Consider the following 20,484-nt stretch of genomic DNA (forward strand, 5'->3'; position numbering starts at 1 on the left):
TCCCTCGTCATTCCAAATGCCAATAAAATATCAAAAATTCAAAGGTACGTATTTGGCGTAAAAGGTAAACAAAAGGTAAGGGAATATTAAAAATTTTGTTACTCAAACGAGTATGCTTGCGACATGTTACACAGAGGTAGAATCCGTTATTGGCTGTTATTCGAACGGCCAGCATCACCAGTCGTCGTATAAAAGTCAGTGGCTAGAAGAAGCCGATACCGTTTTTTGCCGGACTCTTCTTTTCTCCTCTCTCTCTCTCTCTCTCTCTCTCTCTCTCTCTCTCTATCTCTCTCTATCTCTATCTATCTCTATCTCTCTATCTCTCCTTCGGACGCCATCGACACCCGAACTCGATATATGTGTATGCATATATATATATATATATATATATATATATATACATCACCCCTCGTCTCTTCCTTACTCATCTCTTGCCACGACTTTCCCCGGCGAGAATATTTGCCACGCATGCGACGGGATTTGCATACGCTTGCAAAAAACGCCGTGTATATATCTCGGCGATGAAGCGTAGAGGGGTCAGAAATGTGTAAAAGACACGAGGGAAGGGAAAAAAGAGAACTATATGGTGGAAGATAAAAAGATAATAAAGTAAAAGAAGGACACTGAGTTATCTGGTGTGAAAATTTTTTCTTGCTCTTTCGACTGCTTTTCTTATTCTTTTTTCTATTGCTCCGAGACGGCGACGCGTGCGCTTGTATCGGGAACTTTATTAAAAATTTTCATAGCTACATAGTCCGACTGATTTATTTAAATTGTATACTTTTTATATACATTATGCTTAAACAAGGAATATGTGATTATATTGCCGCGGTTTGACCAAACCCCGTTTAGAATTTCGTGTACAGTGCACAGTCATCGAACGAGTAATGTACAAAATTAAATGGCCCGCTTTATGAAACTTTGACCTAATTAATGTATATGGTATCCCTAATTATCCTCGCTCTATCACCATATAATCTTATCTTTGAATTTTCTTTCCAATTGCAGCATCAATCAGGATATCACTAGTCTTGGCACTAAATACCCAATCATTAGCATCTTTGACAAATTTCTTCATGTTGCATCGTATACTTTATTATATACAAATATATGATAAGTGGCATGCAATGATAAATAATAAAATTTATCCCCAACAAATAAAATACATTATGAATAACAAAGTAATTAGCAAATGTGCATCCATTTCAAATCAATTTAAGCTTCTCTACCTTTATCTCTATCATATTATTATCAAAACATCACACTAATCTATCAAACATCAAGAATCACCTAAATGAAAAAGCAAGTATTTCCGTGTCACGCACAATGCCATGGGCGCAGCAATATCGGAATAAATTATAAAAGAGCAGCAGCAAATAGAAAAAGAAAGTCGGCGCGGAAGAAAACAAAAGACGATGGGCCGTCGGAGTTGGGATGGGGCGCGGAATAGGCGGGAAGGGGGGGGGGTGGCGGCACAGCCCAGGCTCGGTCTAGCTTATAGCGGCAACGTATTATACGAGTGCGGGGTGCCGTCGTTTGGCAATCTTGGGGGATTCCCCGGATACAATGGGATCTCAATACATCACCTCACCTAACACCCCCGACAGTGGTCTCAGTCCCGCTGCCCCTCTCGCGCGCAAACACACACACACACACGCGCGCGCGCGCGCACACACGCACGCACACTCTGTTTCTCTCTTTATTTCCCTCTCCTGCTCTCTCCCTTGCACGCGGGCGCTGCTTTCCTCCTCCTTTCGCAGATGTCGTAATAGCTTAGGACGGCACGGCTTGGAAAAGTAATAGCTGCCAGTGGCGAAGAAGAGTTTATAGTCCAACAGACGCGAGAGTGGAATACGTTTGTCCTCGAATATGCAAGGTGCGCTCATTTGGCGAACGAAACTTGTGCTTAAACCTAGACCCGCTTGAATTCATATTTATTCAATCAATAACTATCGAGATACGGAATCTCAAGATCTTACGATCATTATACAAATTCATATATATATATTAATATTGTTTATATATCTAAATGTGAATTAAAATACATTAATGCTAATATAATTATACATTTGGATGTATTATTTAAGTGGGAAAAAATTTTTTAATTAATAAATGAATTCTTTTCTTAATAATATTAAATTTATCGTTAAGAAAATGAAATGGAACAGATAACCTTACTTTCAGTTTAAGAATTTTCACAATCAGTCTTGCACCAATAAATAACCGATTGAACTGCACTTGAATTGAATTTCAAAAGTCTGGGACTAATCTTACATTACTCTCTGATAATTAAATAAATTTAATAATTTTGTATTCTTTTAAAAGAATAATGAACATCTAAAGAATATATTGACTGGTGTAACTATATTACTTTTCTCGACCTGTCATTTTCTCTTTTTATTTTTATCCTGATAGTTCTGATTCTTAGAGGAACGGAACCAGAGTATTGGCTAATTCTTTTAATTATGACTGTACAAGTTACAACGAAGTTCATCCTGCTATTTCCACCTTTGGATAATATATATGTCTATATATATTTATTTACTTATTTATTTATATATATATATATTTAATTATTTATTTATTTAGATACTTGAGTGAACGAGTGTAGTGCGGCGGAGGGCAGGGGGGGGGATCGTACACTTATGTGCATTCACAGAAATCTAGAAGGTTGGTACCTTCGTCGGTTCCGTCGTCATTCTGCATTCCATGCGCGTCAAATGCCAGAACGAAGAGAGTAGTGCACCGATGGAAAATGCAGAGAGGAGGTGGAGGTAGAGGCTACATTCTGCCAGCCAACCAAGCCGCACTCAGACAACCCCGAGCAAGCGACCAACCAACCGGAGAGGTGCTTTATCTTGGCTGCAGCAGTAGTATAACTTCTCGCGAGATACAGAGGGCGAAATAGAGAAAGGAAGATAGAGATATGTAGAGTGTGAGTGAGAGAGAGAGAGTGAGTGAGTGAATGCGAAAGAGGGCGAGCGGGGAGCAAGGAGATGAGGGCGAGGGCTAGAGTTGCCGGCGGTAGTGGCGGTCTTGAATCCATGAAAAAGAGAGAGGACATTGACATTACCTCCCGAAGGGGGTATAGTAGAGGTGAAATGGTAGCACCCAGCTTTCAGAGGAGAAACGAGCCCCGTTAACTTGTCTCGATCTCTCTCCCGCCTACTCTGTATTATATACAAGTCCATGTACGACGACACGCAGCTGTATTGGTATATAACCTCGGGATAAGAGGAGACCCGGGAGCAAGCCGTTTCTACTGCACCGGCCTGAACTCCGGGTGAACCCGCCTGTCCATGTGGACGACGTCTTCCTGTGTGTAACGGTGGCAGCAGCAGCAGCAGTAGCAGCAGCAGCAGCAGCAGCAGCAGCAACCAACGTCGTGAAAAGGCGGGGCTGCACCGCGTCGTGGCATTCGCGGGGGGCGCGCACCTTCGCACCTGCCACGAAGACACGCCTACCACAGCGCCAGTCGGAGTCGAGGATTCAGGTCCGCCTACGCTTTCTCAACCGCGCTCTCTCTCTCTCTCTCTCTCTCTCTCTCTCTATCTATCTCCTCTCCTCTCCTCTTCGCTGCCTCCCTCTCTCCTCTCCATCGCACACTCACTCTCTCCCACTCTCTCTCTCTCTCTCTTTCTCTCTCTCTCTGTTCACCTTGACGTGCAGCGGAGATCGCGAGGGCTTTCTCTCTTGCTCGCGATGCTTTCTTCTTTACTCGGCGTCTTCTGGAAAAGCGATGCTGCAGTCGATGCGCCTCGCCAAGGGAACTTTTTATGCCGTTACGAGAGGCGGTAAACGTGACTGTTGATACATTAGTTAAAATGTCACTGCCGCCGCTGCCGCTGCTGCTGGTACTCGCGGTTGTTTTTACAAAAGGTGGGAAATGGACTATGAGGATAGTTGTATGTGCAAACTTGGCACATTCGTTCCAAGTATAATGATGGTTGAGATGTTGTGACAGGTATGTTGTGTCAGAAATGTTGATACAATGTTTAACAAAGAATTGCATTATCTTTGAAAGCTGTTCTACCATAACTTTATATTATTTCTCGGGTTTCGCGCTTGAAAAGAAGATCTAAAGATTATTGGCTAAATAATTGCATTAGACCTCAAAATTCAGCGATGGTTAAAGCATATTTTCGCAACTATTTCGAACACCTCATTATATTAATTGCAAGGTTATTTCTTTTTTATTCCGATTTTTAATTTCTAAGTACAATAATTATGTCCGAAATCACATTACAAATATCCGTATAAATTTTTGTATATTATTGCCCATTTTATATTATATAAATATAAATATATATAAATGAAATATTAAATGCTGAATTAATTTAGTCGAATGTTTATGTATTCGTTAAGGGAATGAAAGGGCATTAAATTTATTAAGCCATTAGAATTTATAATCGACACTGCACTTTTGTACATTTAATAATAATATCTTATTCGAAAAAACGCTTCGACTCTTCAAACCAAAAGCATATAATCAAAGTAAGGATAAAGAAGAAGATGTCTAATTTATTTATCATTTGTACCTGTGGAAATTCGTAAGCTCCTCAACATTTTAAATTCCCCATTAGAAATCAGATATAAAACAGTTTTATAAAAAATATCATTTATACTTGGGTCACGTAAAAAGTATTTTGCAATTCTAAACTCATAATCCCAATGGTGCTGGCGCTTCGAGCGTTATACATTCTCCGCGCACTTGCCAAACAACGAAAGGCCACGATATTTTCCAAACTCGAAAAGAGAAAAATCGCATCGTTCTATCCCCCAGACCGACACAGGTAAAAAACGACTAAAGAAAAATAAAACACGTAAAGTCTCTTGAATTCTCGGAGTGTCGGTAATGCGCAGCACTAAAAGCGCTCTAGAAGCTGTAGAAAAGGACGGCAAAGTAGAAATAGACGCTCCCGTATCACCAATACAAGTGTACACTTAATGCAGGACCACGTACACCCACGCATGTACGTACGCGCGCGAAGGTGTATGCACGCGTTTTTTCGTGTATCTGTGACTACGTGCACCGGCATATGTGTGTGTATATAATCACGGTAGTGGGAAGAACTGTGGAGGAAGAGGTGGCGATGGAAAGGCAACGAAGAGGGAGGAATCGCGAGAGTGGGAGAGGATAGTTGCATGGAGAGATGCAAGCCAAAGTTAGGAAATGCGCGCGCGCAAGAGGAGAAGTTGAGCGTTTCTCCCTCTCCTTGCTGCCGATGCTGTGGAGGAAAGCATTCCAGGACCATCGTCCGCCCACTTTATACTACTGTACGATGTGTCCTTTATACTCACGTGACCAGCATCTCTGCTCTCCTTCCTCTACTCTTCTTCCTCCGTTTATTCATGTGGTTGCATGAGGACGAGATGAGAATGTGCTAGTGCTTTCGGCTCTTATACCTTCTCCTCCTTCCCTCATTTCTATACCTTTACTGCGCTACTCGTTCTCACTCCCCTCTACCTCCCACACCCCCACCTATCACTCTCTCTCCCTCTCTCGTTCCATCGATCTGACTTTATCCTTTTGCCTATTTATCCATATTTCTCTCCTTTATATTTCTTTTGTCTTTCTACTCCATCTCTTTTCCTCTTCTTCCAGATGTTACAGAATGTAGCTCCCTTCTATTGAGAAATGAAAAAGATAGGTTCTTCCGACATTCTTCTTTGAAAGAGGAGAAGGAAATTTGTCCATACGCAGAGAGGATCCTACATCGTGAAAGGGAATTTACTGCTCTCGTCAAGGATTTTTAGTGACCTGTGCTTTTATAAGTGCCCCAGAATCTTCTCCCTCTCTCTCTCTCTCTCTCTCTCTCTCTCTATTTATCTGTCTATCTCTATTGCTCTAACTATATAACTGTTCGGTGAAATGCGTTCCTTTCTCCAACGACTTTGTTTTCGCGTACAGGTATTGTATGACTATGTCTACACGCGTATAAGCCGCTGCAAAGCATGGAAACGTCTTCCGTGGATATTATTTCACAACGACGTCAGGCTGGAATATGAAGTCTTGACTCCGAGAAAAGAAAATACTAGGAATCGTCTTGTATAATATGATCCATCTACATTTCGACATGATGCATGGATACATAAAAGCAAATTAACGAATTTGCCACTGAATTCAGGAAAGATTAAACTGAAAATGTCTTTAATTTACAAGAGCATAATAAATCTAGGGTTTTCTGCTCCTACGAGGGACCATGCATAATATTAATCTTTTTGCCATATTAAAGTGAAATTATAATTGCCGGTGTTTGCGTAATGATTTATTGTTCAATAATTGATATATTTTGTAATGTATAATAATAATAATAATAATAATAATAATAATAATAATAATAATAATAATAATAATAATAATAATAATAATAATAATAATAATAATAATAAGCAAAGAAACGATTTTATTTACATAAATTTAAATAAAGTATATCTATCTCCGTTTCATTCAGTTTTTCTCGTCACATTGGAATTGCTTCTTAAATTATTCGTAATGATGCAATATCGAATATGCTTTTATTGCTTTGGTGATAAAATGACGAAATTGATGAAAAAAACGTTATATGCATCAACTGAGAAAATAAGTTATAAATAGAAAAACTGCATAGGAATTATTAAATATTTTGAATTTAATACAATCGAATAAAATGAAAATTATGATAAAGGTGAAATCTAAGTTATATATAAATATAGTATTTACAATATTTAGCTATTTAAAAAGATATTTACATGGTAACTGGGAAAAATCAAATTTTCATAATCCGACCGACACGAGTTAAATTCTTTTAATCAGTTTTTTTTTTATAATATCAGTGATGTTGATTTTGTGTACAATATATGTACACACATACACATACACAGCCAGACACAAATATATATATATATATATATATATATATATATATATATATATATATATATATACATACAACGTATAAAGTATTTGGATAGAATATTATATATTAGAAATTAAATTAATTTTACTAACGAGCAATTATCTTTATTTATTTAATATTTAAAATTAATATATATTTGATGAACGTAGCCATTAAGATTTTATAAACTCTGATACAAGCACAAGCATTAACTTGAACAACGCACGTAAAATTCTGCAATTTCAGCAGAATAAGGCATGGGAACTCGAAATCTCATGCATTACATGTCACGTCGTTTCCAAACTAACGAGGGAAACATACTTATTCAAAGTTGGTTCCTGTGCTGAGAAAGAGTAAATTGTGTTGATCCATTCTCATAAGTGAAACTGTGGGTGAATCAGAGAGAGAGAGAGAGAGAGAGAGAGAGAGAGAGAGAGAGGGAGGTACAGCGGGATATGGGAGGGGGTGGGGAGAGATCAACAGTCAAGGGGGTGAGATTGAATTCAGCAAAACACTAATTATCGTGCATATAATGCTGATAAGATGCCGACATTATCCTATTTGAGTGTTCGGCACACAGCAGAATAGGATGTTTGTAGATATTAAATGGCCACGTTTCAAACATCTATTTACAAGGTTGCGCGCACGTAGCCGAAGTCAAGACGGCAGGATTAGATATTCAGGCTTAGATGCACACGTGTACTCACCTTAGCAAGAGTCGCTGTGTATAAGAAATCTAGCGGGAGAGGAGTGGCGAGAGAGAGAGAGAGAGAGAGAGAGAGAGAGAGAGAGAGAGAGAGAGCGGGGGAGCGCGGGCGCGCGGGGGGGGGGGGGGGGGGGGGGGGGCTTTTGAATTCATATGTAACTTGGCCGAGAATGTTCTCTCTTAGTTCACCCGTGTAAATAAGTTGGATTTAACGTTTGTCTTGAATTTGTGTTGGATGAGTGCCGAGACTGTTTGCTTCTTGGAGGTTATTGACTTTTTTTAAATGACATTTTTCGTGTATTTTCGCTTTGTAGAATGAGATATAGCAGTTTTGAGCTTAATTCTTGGAGAAGGAAGTATTTTAATAAGAAACTATTTATTTCAAAATTGTGATGAGTTCACTTAGACTTTAAGGACAAATTTGTTATAAATTCTCGAATAAAATGACGGTAATATTCCTGAGAATTTCAAGAATTTCAACAATTTTCGTAGTAAAACTTTCTCAGCATATAAGTGAAAATTTGTAAAGTTCTGCTCAGTTTTACGAGTACATGATAGCAATTCTGTTCATATTTAAACCTTGATCATATCGTAAATTTGCTTTGCAATTTTTTTTTCAACACATCATTTGATTAAATATTTTGAAATGGCATGGCATCTTCAAATGTTAGGCCATATAATGAAATTTACAAAGGATTACTTAGAAAATGAGATGCTATTATTGATGGAAAAATGAGGCGGGTGAAGTTTAGGTTTTTATGAAGTCAATGTAAAAATTGCTGTAAAATGTATAAAAAAAAAGAGAAAAAAACCAATCAAAATTACTGCGCTATTGTTCGTATATTTATTTTAGCATTTTTAAATTCATTTTTTAAACTCATTTTTCCTAATTCATGTCTACGTAAACAAAATATCGATATATCTTGTAGTGTCTTTTGAAAATATTATATTTATTGCGTTTGTAATCACAGTTACACAATAAGATTTACTGTATTAATACTGTATTAATAATATATATTGTATATAATAACATGAATATTAATTTATAAGGCCGCTGCCAATAAATTATCTGAGATTCGGTATGGCCTTAAATTCCAATTTCTTCGATTTCTTCCAATTTCTTTCAGCTTTTAAAACATATAACGTTTGTTTTAGATGGGCACGATGATTTTCAAATGAAAATGAAAGTCCTAACAGGTCGATGCATCAAGCGAAAGAGCCTCTGACACCGCAAATACTAGGTTCAATCCAAAATGTTATACGGCTGTTATATGGCATGATATCCTACAAAAAGCTCCGTAGTAACGATCGGGCAAAATAACAGAACGTCAAGACAATTGGGACGACTACAGGCAAAATTCAGGCAAAATTCAGGCAAAATCCAGGCAAAATCCAAGCAAAATAGACAATGTCGACTAATAAAAAAAAAAAAATTTGCAGTTGGCGTGAATTTGGGCGCTCGACAATTCAATTGTCAATAATCAGGCGAGCGTATGACGGGGGTCGCTTCGGTGACGGCTTCGGCTCCACGTGTACAGCCACGAAGCAACAGGAAGGTGCGTGGCGGTGGTGGCATGGTCTGCTTTTATATACACAGGCTTGTTTAGAGAGAGACAGTCGCAAGGGTCGTCGGCGGGGGCGCGCAGCACGTGGTCGTAGGCGCGCCGAATGGGGGTCGAGAGCTGCACGTCTGACGGGGTGGTGGCAAAGCCTCTCCCACTTGTTGTGCTTTACCGTGTTGTGTTGTGTGCTTGTGTATACATCAGGGAAAGTTCAATGCTGGATAGACGATGCGGCAAGAGCAGCTGCTGCTGATATTGCAATTGCTATTGCTCCTGATACGGCAATGAAATACATCCAGCCGTTGATTGCAGTTCGAGAAAGACAGAGAGAGAGAGAGAGAGAGAGAGAGATGTTGTTGTTTGTTACGAGATTATTTATTTTTGTATTTGTGCGCTCGATAGAAGCGCTTAAGATGTATAATACAAGCCAACCGCTTGACGGATTCTACTCGAAATGAGTCGTTGAACTATGAAAATGTAGTTTTCCGTTTTCCGAATGAATTTCACGTAGATTGATTAATTATTACCGTTGTTTCGTAAGAATAAAATTTTGTAAGCGCTTATAAGGGTATTCCCGAGGCAAGGAAAGATTGCGTACAATAGTGATTGCAATATTAGCGACTTAACTGCTATTTTCTCTCTAAAAGATTGCAATTTAACTTGAAAATAATATTGACAATGTATTAATAGAGGATTTAAAATATATCTTAATTGAAGCGAAGTGAACATCGATAACGCGCAATTTAAAACATTTTCGACACTGACATATTTTCGATTTAGTTTTTTCTAAAAGAGCCGTCAATTATCGAACTTTTCATTTTCATTATGGCAATGTATATATCTATATCTATATATATATATACGATATTATCCAAAGAATCTTGTTAAGAAATGAATAATTTTATTAAATAATCGAGTATATAGTTTAATACCAAATTATTCTGTTATTATTTCCTATATGCAAAATATTATTGGTCTTGACACAACGACATTTGCTAAGTTATATAAATAAACTCCTTTATACCCTAAACCCTAACCCTTCCGATTAAAATGATTATCGAAAGGCAAAGACAGCACATTAAAACACTTTCCATAAAATTTGTCTTACGTTACAAATGCCCCTAAGAGGCCAATAATTTTAAAAAGAGCTTGGATATATCTTTCTAGATAAGATATCAGTGTTGCATGGTACAGTGTGGTACAAGTATGCATGAAAAAGCGTGTAGTGAGTTGAAAGTTGAAGGCCAAGTGAGAATGGCCCAGTATTTCGAGGGGACGTGTGATTGCTAGTCGAGCGTATCGCGGTCGAACGTACTTGGGCGCTTTAAGGGAGGCCACCCCTGCCTCTAAAGGGAAAATCTTTGCTAGTCGGGTAGTCCACAGCTGGCACTTGATATACGCGCGTGAGACCTACTTTTGTCATCGAGATAAATCTAATTTTGACCATTCAAAACGTTAAAACATACTATTTCCTAGAGACTCGTGTAATTATCATTTCTATAAGTAGGATTTTCAGATTTTAGGTTCTTATTTCGAAAGTATTTACAATCAATCGAATCCAGACGTGTTTCAATTAAAAGCAAGACTATTTCAATGATATAACCGAGGATATGTTTTAAATTTGTATTCTTCCTGTTTATCATTTCATATGTTACTAGTATTAATTATAGTATTTTAGTAGATTTATTATATTATTTATTGACATTCACTGTTATACCTCTTTGCAGTAGCTGTACACACACACACACACACACACACATATATATATAACTTTTCATAATTACACAGAAATCAGAAAATTTTAGAGCCAAGAAGAAGACAAATGTTTATAACAAACTTGGAGAAATTATTCGCAAACTACAAAAGAAGGAGGAAGACGATAAAACTTTTGCCTATTCTTCTTGGCGCTCAATCGATCGGCGAAGGCGATGGACTAAAGGAGGAGGGAAGATTGTACTTTCGAACTCGCACCTCGAAAATTTCAGCTCCACCACTGCGTTCTGCAGACGATTTTCGTCCCTCGGCCTCCCCAGAGCGGCGGCTATTCCTTTGGCTCGGGCAAATCGCTAATGTTTAATTGGCTTCGGGCCACGTTAATTGCAGCGTATTGCTCCTTCCTTCCTTTGCCAAGGCTGCTACCTAGCAATGAATGCTAAACAAAAGCTAATTTATATCCGAGAGCCGCCGGAGATCGCGAGATGAATGGGTGGTCTCCTTGCATACCAAGTGCCTCGGTTATGGAGTTTCTATTCCTGTTTCAGAAATTTCTCCTCAAGAGGGCGCACGCTTCGGAGGATTTTTACGTCAATGATTGCTAAACTATTGTTACTACCTTCGTATCGTACTTTTTTCATCACCTCGATAATATAGCTCGACATGTGGCTACTAAAGCGTTAAATGTGTGCAGCTAGTTTGGTTTGTTGTATAGATGACTAAAAGTTGTAAAGCGTGCCTTAAGAAACGTTTATTAATAAATTAAACGATTAAGGTAATAAACGATGTATTTTTTATTGGCACTTTCATTATTAGTAGGGAATATAAATTTTCATAATTCATTATTTTGTAAAAATTAAATTACCTGTTTATTCAGCAATGACATAAGACTACATTTAGTTTCATTGTGTCATTACTGAAAGTATTTAAACATTGAACCAAATAAATGTTATTTGATTATTGAACTATAAAGTCGAAAGATAACATAAGCAATACGTGCTCAAGTACATTTAATCTTGCACTACGTCCAATGAAATATACATTATTATTTGAAAAGTCGTAGATTGGTAAAAAAGAAAAAAAAGAAAAAAAGAAAAAAAAAGAATTATAATATTTAAATTTCAAAGATATTTTAATAAAATATACTTACTAATAAGATAATATTCTTGTAAAAATGTAAGATGCTGGTTCCTTAAATTAAATTAGTATAGAACTTTTTTCTAAAACAATACTGTCATATAGTATTTTTCTAGATATCACTGAATTAGAGTAGCTTATTTACTCTACATTTTCAAATGTAATATGATTGATTGTCATTCAGTATAAATAATTTCTACGGTTTAAGGTTTAAATAATCATGTTATAATGAAAGATATCACTCGGTTATCTTTCGTTTAAAGTTCTTTATTTATAATTTAATCAAATACCTTCTGAGAAGGTATTAAAGTCCAAACTCTGTCAAATTTAATCGTGTCGGGCTGCTGCATATATTAGACACTGAATTGCAATTACAAAATAATAAAGACGAGATATGTAAAGTCCCTTGTTAAGAAGCGGTGAAAAGGGGGAGGGAGAGAGCGAATGAGTGAGTGAGCGAGTGAGTGAGAAGGAGAGAGGGGAAGCGAAAGACCAATATCTGTCACTAAGAGCGTGGTTCTCGAGATTATCAATAACGAACGTAAAATTAAAAAAAATTGTCCACCTACAAATCAGTAATCAAGCTCGAAACTCAAAGATTTTCTTTTTAAATTTTAGCTAAAGTATGGAATTTATAATTCATTCGTTATCGCTCCTTTTGCTATAAATTATGTTCTAATTTTTCACTATATTATGGATTCTTATAATTTCGTTTATGAGTAGGCTATTCAATTAGCCATTATCGTGGTCTTGCAAATAGTCTAAATAACTTATTCACTCATTAACTAATACAATAGATATTCTAATAAAAAATATTATAAATCTCTTATAACTTCTTAGTACCTAATAAGCTTAATCACTTGATTGAATGTAATGAAAATAAAAATTAGTAATAACAGACATAGAAACAAAAATATGTCCATATTAAAATATGTCCAATGTAGGTTGATGATTTGTCATAATGATTTTTTACTATGTTTAGATCGTTCACTATGATATATTTGCAGTGCTAGATTGCGATATCGATCGGAATCTGGTATACGTTTGGTCGTCGCTCTGCGCAGCAATTGACAGTCGAGTCTCGCTCTCCGTCACTTCATCTAAGACTCGGCGAACTGTTAATGGCATTACGCGCGAGGACGAAAAGTTCCGTAATCAGGAACATCTCTCGTAACCCAACGACGGACCCAATGCACAGCTTCATTCGGTTCCTTCGAATTCCCTAGTGAAGTCGATATGGTTTATCATTTTCTATTCAAGTGACGATCGAGATATTCTATATGACTCACTGCGCGTGCAATTCTTATTCAGTGGGATATTTCTTTAAAAAGGATTGATTTTGTTATCGTCCAACATTTGCACGTTATTAACCTTCAATTTATAGTAGGAAGATTACATATTTTTATTATTTTTAATTACTTCCAAGTAGTTTGTATTCAAATAAGCCCTATATTATAAGTTATATATTATTTTATTAATGACGATTTATGAAAATATTATTAAAAATTACAAAATTGCTTGAATAAACTTGTTATATTTTTAATTGAAATTTCGTATAAATAAATGAACTTGTGAAATATATTCCAATGTGAAATATAAATAACAAATATTTCGATTACAGATGAATAATGGAGTCTATATTATTATGCAACTGTAGAGACTTGTAATAATAATAAGTTTCTGGAGTGAATTCCAGTTGCGTATGGTAATTAACCTGCATAAGTAATCTCAATGATTATTAAAGTAATTTGATGATAATAAATTATAAGATGGTTTTGTTATTAAGCATAAATCATCTATTAAAGTAAGAGATTTAATGTTATAAATCAGCGAGGAGTTTTTGAGTGAAATATAACCGTACGGTCGGTAATTTTTCATTAGCATTAAAAGAAACACCTTGTCATCGCCAATCATTACTAACAAGATAATCACTAAAATTATAAGTACATCCGAGCTGAATATTCACTATAATTGTCAAGCCACTTTTTATAAAGGGAGAAAAAATGCTTACTTATTTAGCAAATGTAGTACAAAAGAATTATTAGAAATTTTTATTGCAAACTTTTTACAAAAATTGCATTACATTAAAATTTATTTTTAACTTTAAATAATGTCGATTCAATTTTTTATTTTATATACTTTATACAAATACATTTTTTGTTGTGGTGTTATTTTCTACAATGTTTATTCGTACTACAAACAATTATTATTTTACTATTACTAACAAACGATTATTTATCATTTGTTTCTTACTTGTCGTTAAAGCAATTAGGCAAACTGTAATATAAATAGACGATCTTACTACATATTAGAAACAATTGCATCATTTCTACTGAGATAATGATGAGTGCGTATAAATATTTACGAAAATTTTAACCAAATAATTAGATATTTAAGAACTTAATTAATTTGAATCAAATTAAATTATTTACATTTAGGCTTTTAAGAAACTCATACTTACATTACTTACGTTAGTTTTATTACTTGAAACTACAAAAAAAAAAAAAAAAAAAAAAAAAAAAAAAAAAAATAATAATAATAATAATCAATAAAATATTCTTTATTGAAGAGTAAATAAGTTTTTTTTTTTAAATACATAGATATATCTTATCTAAGAATAATTTTCTAGCTCTAAATATAATAAATATAACTACTTAATTAATTCTGCTATAAAGTATAAAAGTCTTTAATTGAAAAAACATTAAAAGTAAACTGAAGATTAGGTGCTTTATAATTTTTAATATTTTTGATATTGTCTGAAATATCATTATATAGATTCTTCTAAATTAAAAATAAATATTTCGAATTAATACATAATAAATTATATTTGTTGAAAGCGAAATAAAAGCGAAATATCTTAATCGCTCGAGATAAATTCAATTGATAATTATTGCTGATTATTATTTCGAATTATAAAAATACAATCTGTAGATTATTTCATGTAATTATCGTAAGAATAAAATGAATTTTTTTTTTTTATAACAATCGTAATAAAAGTATTCATCGTTGTTCAATTAATTAATTAGTACGTACCTCGATAATTACTATTCTCATAATAGCAATAATTTCGCTAATATATTATTTAATTAAAAGTATTTAACGCAGCTATGCAAATCAATAAGTATTTATTTAAGAGAATATCGTGTATCCTTTGCAAAATAAAAAAAAAAAAAAAAAACATTACATTTTTCGTTCATAATGATGTTCTCGTACTTAAAAATTTCCCGTCAAATATATACTTGACGATTTTAAAAATTAAAAAAAAACATTCCGTGGATAATTTTGGAGAACAATATTTTCGCAACGTGATGGGAAAAGGCTGAAAAGAGTTGCGTTAATCTTAGTCATTGCAACACCAACAATCAACTTTTAAAAGCTCGACCCTAAAAGAAACTTTAAAATTAAGCCCGAGATTGAAAACTTCAAAATTTCAAGGAGATGCTCCAGTATACATGTGTCCCCGATGCCCTGGAAGTAAGGAAAGAGAGTAGATTCGCGAACTCGCACGCACGCATTTATCAGCGTTTCAGCGAGCGATAATATACATGTTTCGCGTGGTTGGCTTCTGCCTTTTAGCTCCTCCTCATGCGCTCTTCCTCTACCTTCTTCTCCATTCTCTCTCCGTCCCTCATTGTGATCGCGCGCACGTATGTTGTAATGCCGGTTAATAAGCAGAAACTCTCATGTGTCGCGCGATTCGTGCGTAGAAGGTGGGAGGACTTTACCCTACCTTTTCTCCACTCTATGCGCACGTGACGTTTTTACTTTGACAAAATAACTATTCTATTATTCTGTGTTTATAATTGGCTTTTTCGTAAATATGTCGGTAGAGCAGCAAAACATATAGGGCATATCACAATAATTTGAATTTGTCGCGAGATTCAATGTTGCAAGAATTGTGTTTGTTAATTGAATGTATTTATTAATGTAATTTTCAATTATAATAATAAATTAGATATTCTATTTGAATGTAATAACGACCAAATAATATTTTTATGCGAATGACATTAGATGAAAAAAAAAAAAAAAACAAACAATTTCTAATAATAGATTAATTAATGGACTAATTGAGATTACAGTTTTAAGTATTTATGATAAATGTATCTAAATGATCAATGTGCCTAAAAATTTCGTCTATATGCGCTAAAAATTAAAAAAAAAAAAAAAACAATTTTTAATGTAAATATATCTTGTTAAGCTCATTCTTCTTCAAATAGTTGCAGCTATAGTTTTAAATTTGGAAAAGTATAATAGTAATAGAGTCCTTGACTTACTAGATTCACAGGGTCCTTATTATCTTATAGTGTAGAAATACAACAGCGGCAGCGTCACAAAGCCCATCGCATTTGCAATTGGATGTTAATGTCCATTCGAGATAAAGTTACTACGTTATAATACGCTGGTTAAGAGATATTATTATGCAAATTCAACAAACAATCATTAACTCGAAGATTAATTATACATTATGCTAGTGTATTTTTTATGAGACCTTTCAAAATAAGGAATAGAGTGATTTATTTATATCGATTTAAAGTTCAGTGCGGACATAAGTTGGGCAGTACAAGCACCCTTAAAAGTTTTTAAGTAGAAACTTAAAAAGTTGAAGATTATTTTAAAACATTCAGATTATTATAAGGCACGCTTATTATTACGGTACCGCACGCACGCACGCACGCACGCACGCACGCACGCACGCACGCACACCCACAAACACCCACACCCACCCACGCACGCACACATACAAATCGTACGCACGTGCGCACACTGACGACCCCACACGCGCGCGCGCGCGCACAGGCAAACACATGTATTTAAGGAATTATCAAGTGCTACGTTTGTGCTTTTACGGGAACTATACGTGTCATATTAAAATAAAAATATTATTAATATATAATTATTATTGATAATATTTCTCGCATGATTTAATTTTTAGATTTTGACAAACTTCTCTTAGTATTTTAATATTGAATATATAAATGTAATTGCAAACAATTAAATTCGAACGTGCGTGAAAAGCAATAATCACGCTCAATTTCAATAAACGCATGCTTAATCTGGTAATGCAAATGTCGTTATATCGCATTACTTTCACTTTAAATCATAATTATTGAGGGATACAATTGAAGACTCATGTTCGTGATAGCTCTGTCAAACTTCGATTTCAGTCTTATTTTTTTTACGTGCTAATCGTCAATAACAACGTCGCATATTGATTTTCAATCTCATTTTTATTTAAAACAATATACAAAATGATTATTAGTATAAAACATCTTATAATATTTTTTTTTTTTTTTTTTTGATAATTGAGTGCTTAAGGTTGATAAAACAAATGTTATTAATAAAATGTATTGCTTGAATGTTGTTTAATAATTATATTATACTATTTTTGTATCTGGTTTGAGAAATGTCATGATTCAAAAATATTATTTATGGAATATTATTTTACATTAATCATTTTAATGTAAAACAATAAATATCTAAGAAAATATTTTAAATACCTATAAAATACGATCATTTATAAGTTGCAAAAAAAAGACATTTTTTTTTTCTTTTTTTTTTATACAATCAAAGAATAATATTTAGCGAATAACTGTAAGATAAATAATAAGTTTATATGTTAAAAAAAAAAAAAAAAAAAAAAATGGTGACACTATAACACGAAATTTTTGGCATTGAAACGGAACATGTTACACGGTAATTAATTAGTAATATAGTTGATTAATAGCTGCTCTATGATTAATCTCACTTAATTATTGAATGATTAATCTATTTATAAAGTTTCTAAATTATTTTAAAAAATTATGTATTATAATATTTTTGGAAGGTAGGCTGGCAGGTCGGAATCAATCAAGTCCTGGCACACATGTAAATGTTTTGCAAAAATTAGAAAGAATCGACGCTTCCATATTAAATCGTTACGTGCTAAGATATCGATTTACAAATTTTAATAAATTTGAATGATATTTTCTTTGGATTCAAATTTCAGCACCAACAATGAATATTTCATCGTTAAAACAAAACATAAATTATAACAATAAACGAAGGCCAGAGCTTTAGAAAGCGGTGAAACTAATCTTGCAATATAGCAAATTATAAATTCGAGCGGTTGTATAATGTAAACGGTGGGTGCGACTCCACTTGTAATTAAATCAAAATAAAACCTGTGTGTACATGGGAAGAGAGAAAGCGCGCAGTGCGTTCTTCCGGAAGTAAATAATGCGAAGAAAGGGCAACAAAGCTAACTTTATCCTTTATTGTACTAAACAGTTAATAATGTTAAATTGCGGTACTGGAAATCTGGTCTGACACAAGCTACGCTTAACGTGAATGTTGTTTTTCGTTTTATTTTTTATTTAACTTTATGAAATGTATTTTTCAAATTAGTCTTTATCTTAATTAGTAAAGAGCTTAGTATATAATCTAGTCATGCTGAATCTGTTAGTAGTAAATCAATAGTTTTTTTTGTAATCTATTTTTTTTTTTTTTTTTTTTTTTTTTTTTTTTTTTTTTTTGTATACACACGTTCAATATTATCTACTAGATGTGATATTTTAAATTTATCCTGGCTTTTATGGTAGAAATATACAAGTTTCGCGTTAAGTATAGCACTTGTTTTGTAGAAAAAAAAAAAAAAAGAAAAAAAAGAAGAAAAAATAGAAAAAAAAATTAATCTATAAGATGTAATCATATTCTTTTTAAGCAATTGTTATCATTACATAAATCATACTTTTAATAACCATTATTTATTTTGTTACCTATAAGATGTTAATTTAGTAATTTAAATTTAATATTTTCTAGTATTATATTTCATATGATTTCAGATTATACAATTGGCTTTAGGTTTGCTTAGATTTTCATTTAACGATTGTTTACATTTACATGATTCTTTCATTATCATATTTCCATTTAAGAGGAAATATGTTCGACATTAATTTGAATAATCAATTTTTAATCGAACCTTTTATAATATCTGAATAAGATGCGTTAATTAAATAATTTTTACCAGCCTCGTTAGATAATGAGTGAAATAGTCTGTTTATACAAGAAAAAGAAAAATTGTTATCTTTTATTAAGCCAATTGAGGTGGATAAAGGAAATTTTATTCAAGGATGAGTTAATTATTTTTTATTAATTTCATAAGAAAAAAATTCATAAATAATTACACTATACTACAGAATACTTATGGCACTTTGCAATGATTATGAATTTATAAAATAAATTAGTGACTTACGACGTAATTGCGCACCAAAAGAAATACATAAAAAATAATTAAGAATAGAGAAATGCTGGGAAAAATAGTCTTAACCAATGCGAGTAAATTCTTCTTATGCCGTAGTGGAGAAATGAAAATTCGTAAGACTATGACGTTTCCTTTCATCTCCAGACTGTTCTTATAGTCATTGTAAGACCGGAATTACAAATTTCATCCTTTAACCGAGTAGGAAAAGCGCCATTCTTATCCTTTTTCTTATTCTGGCCGGTTTGCAATAGTCCCTCTTCCTCTTATTGTTACAGTGATTTAGAAGCATCAGTGGAAGCGATGGGAGGAGGAAACACTTAAAGAGAAAAATGAGGGAATACGTGGGTGACAAAAAGAATGGCGCCTCTCAGCGTTATGCCCTGGCGACAATTAACGTTAATTTTCTTCTTTGAGTCTGTCGATGTTAAGGCGTGACAGATAGATTTGAAGTTTGCAATAGCCGAAATTTCAGCATTACATGAAATTTTTAAGATTTAAGATGCACTTACAGCTATTTGTATTAAATTTTTCGATACTATTGTTTGCCATTATGGAAGATTAAACTTCAATATTTATAGAGATTCGAGTATTTGCCAACTTAAAAGGTAGTTTTTACAACTCGGGAGGTACAGTAACAAATTAGGTTCATTATAAGATTTAATTAATATCATAAGTTTGGGTTAAATTTTTTTTTTTTTTTTTTTTTTATGAATAAAGTTAGAATTTTTTGTTTTATAAAATTTGCAGGGAATTAAGTAGTTTAGAAAATTAATTAGTGTACGCATTATTCGTACAATCAATATCTTTTAGTTATTGAAATATTTTCTTTAAGAATATAAGAATATGATGGACAATGCAGAAAATGAGATAATATATTAGACGTTAGAATAAATTATTTCACAGAAATCAGTATTGAATGCAAAGTATTATTGACATAATTTTTGGATAAATTTTTTTAAGAAAAACTTAGACGACTAGAACGAAAATAATAATCGCTTAATTATAATCGCAGACGACGTCTAAAGTAATTATATTTCGAAAATTTCGAAATAATTTTTACAATTATAGGTCATTTTAAGGCAGGTGAAATTGAATGGTCAGTCAATGCATTTACAAATAAGAATTATTTCATGACCTGCAACTATGATAACGACCTGGTAGTTTTGCCCTGATCGCAAAAGTTAAGTATACCAAGGAATTAGCATGGGCTGTCCATTAAATTCCCAGCGACCCCGATGAAACTGCCCC

At 33.8% G+C, this 20,484-nt stretch overlaps 1 protein-coding gene across 1 annotated transcript in view; it reads right to left on the reverse strand.

Annotated features, from left to right (window-relative positions):
* The window catches only part of FoxP (forkhead box transcription factor P), a 375,202-nt gene that overhangs the window by 174,180 nt on the left and 180,538 nt on the right, over positions 1-20,484 (reverse strand). The window lies entirely within an intron of this gene.

Source organism: Ceratosolen solmsi, unplaced genomic scaffold (assembly GCF_000503995.2).
Source record: "Ceratosolen solmsi marchali unplaced genomic scaffold, CerSol_1.0 scaffold6, whole genome shotgun sequence".
NCBI lineage: Eukaryota > Metazoa > Arthropoda > Insecta > Hymenoptera > Agaonidae > Ceratosolen > Ceratosolen solmsi.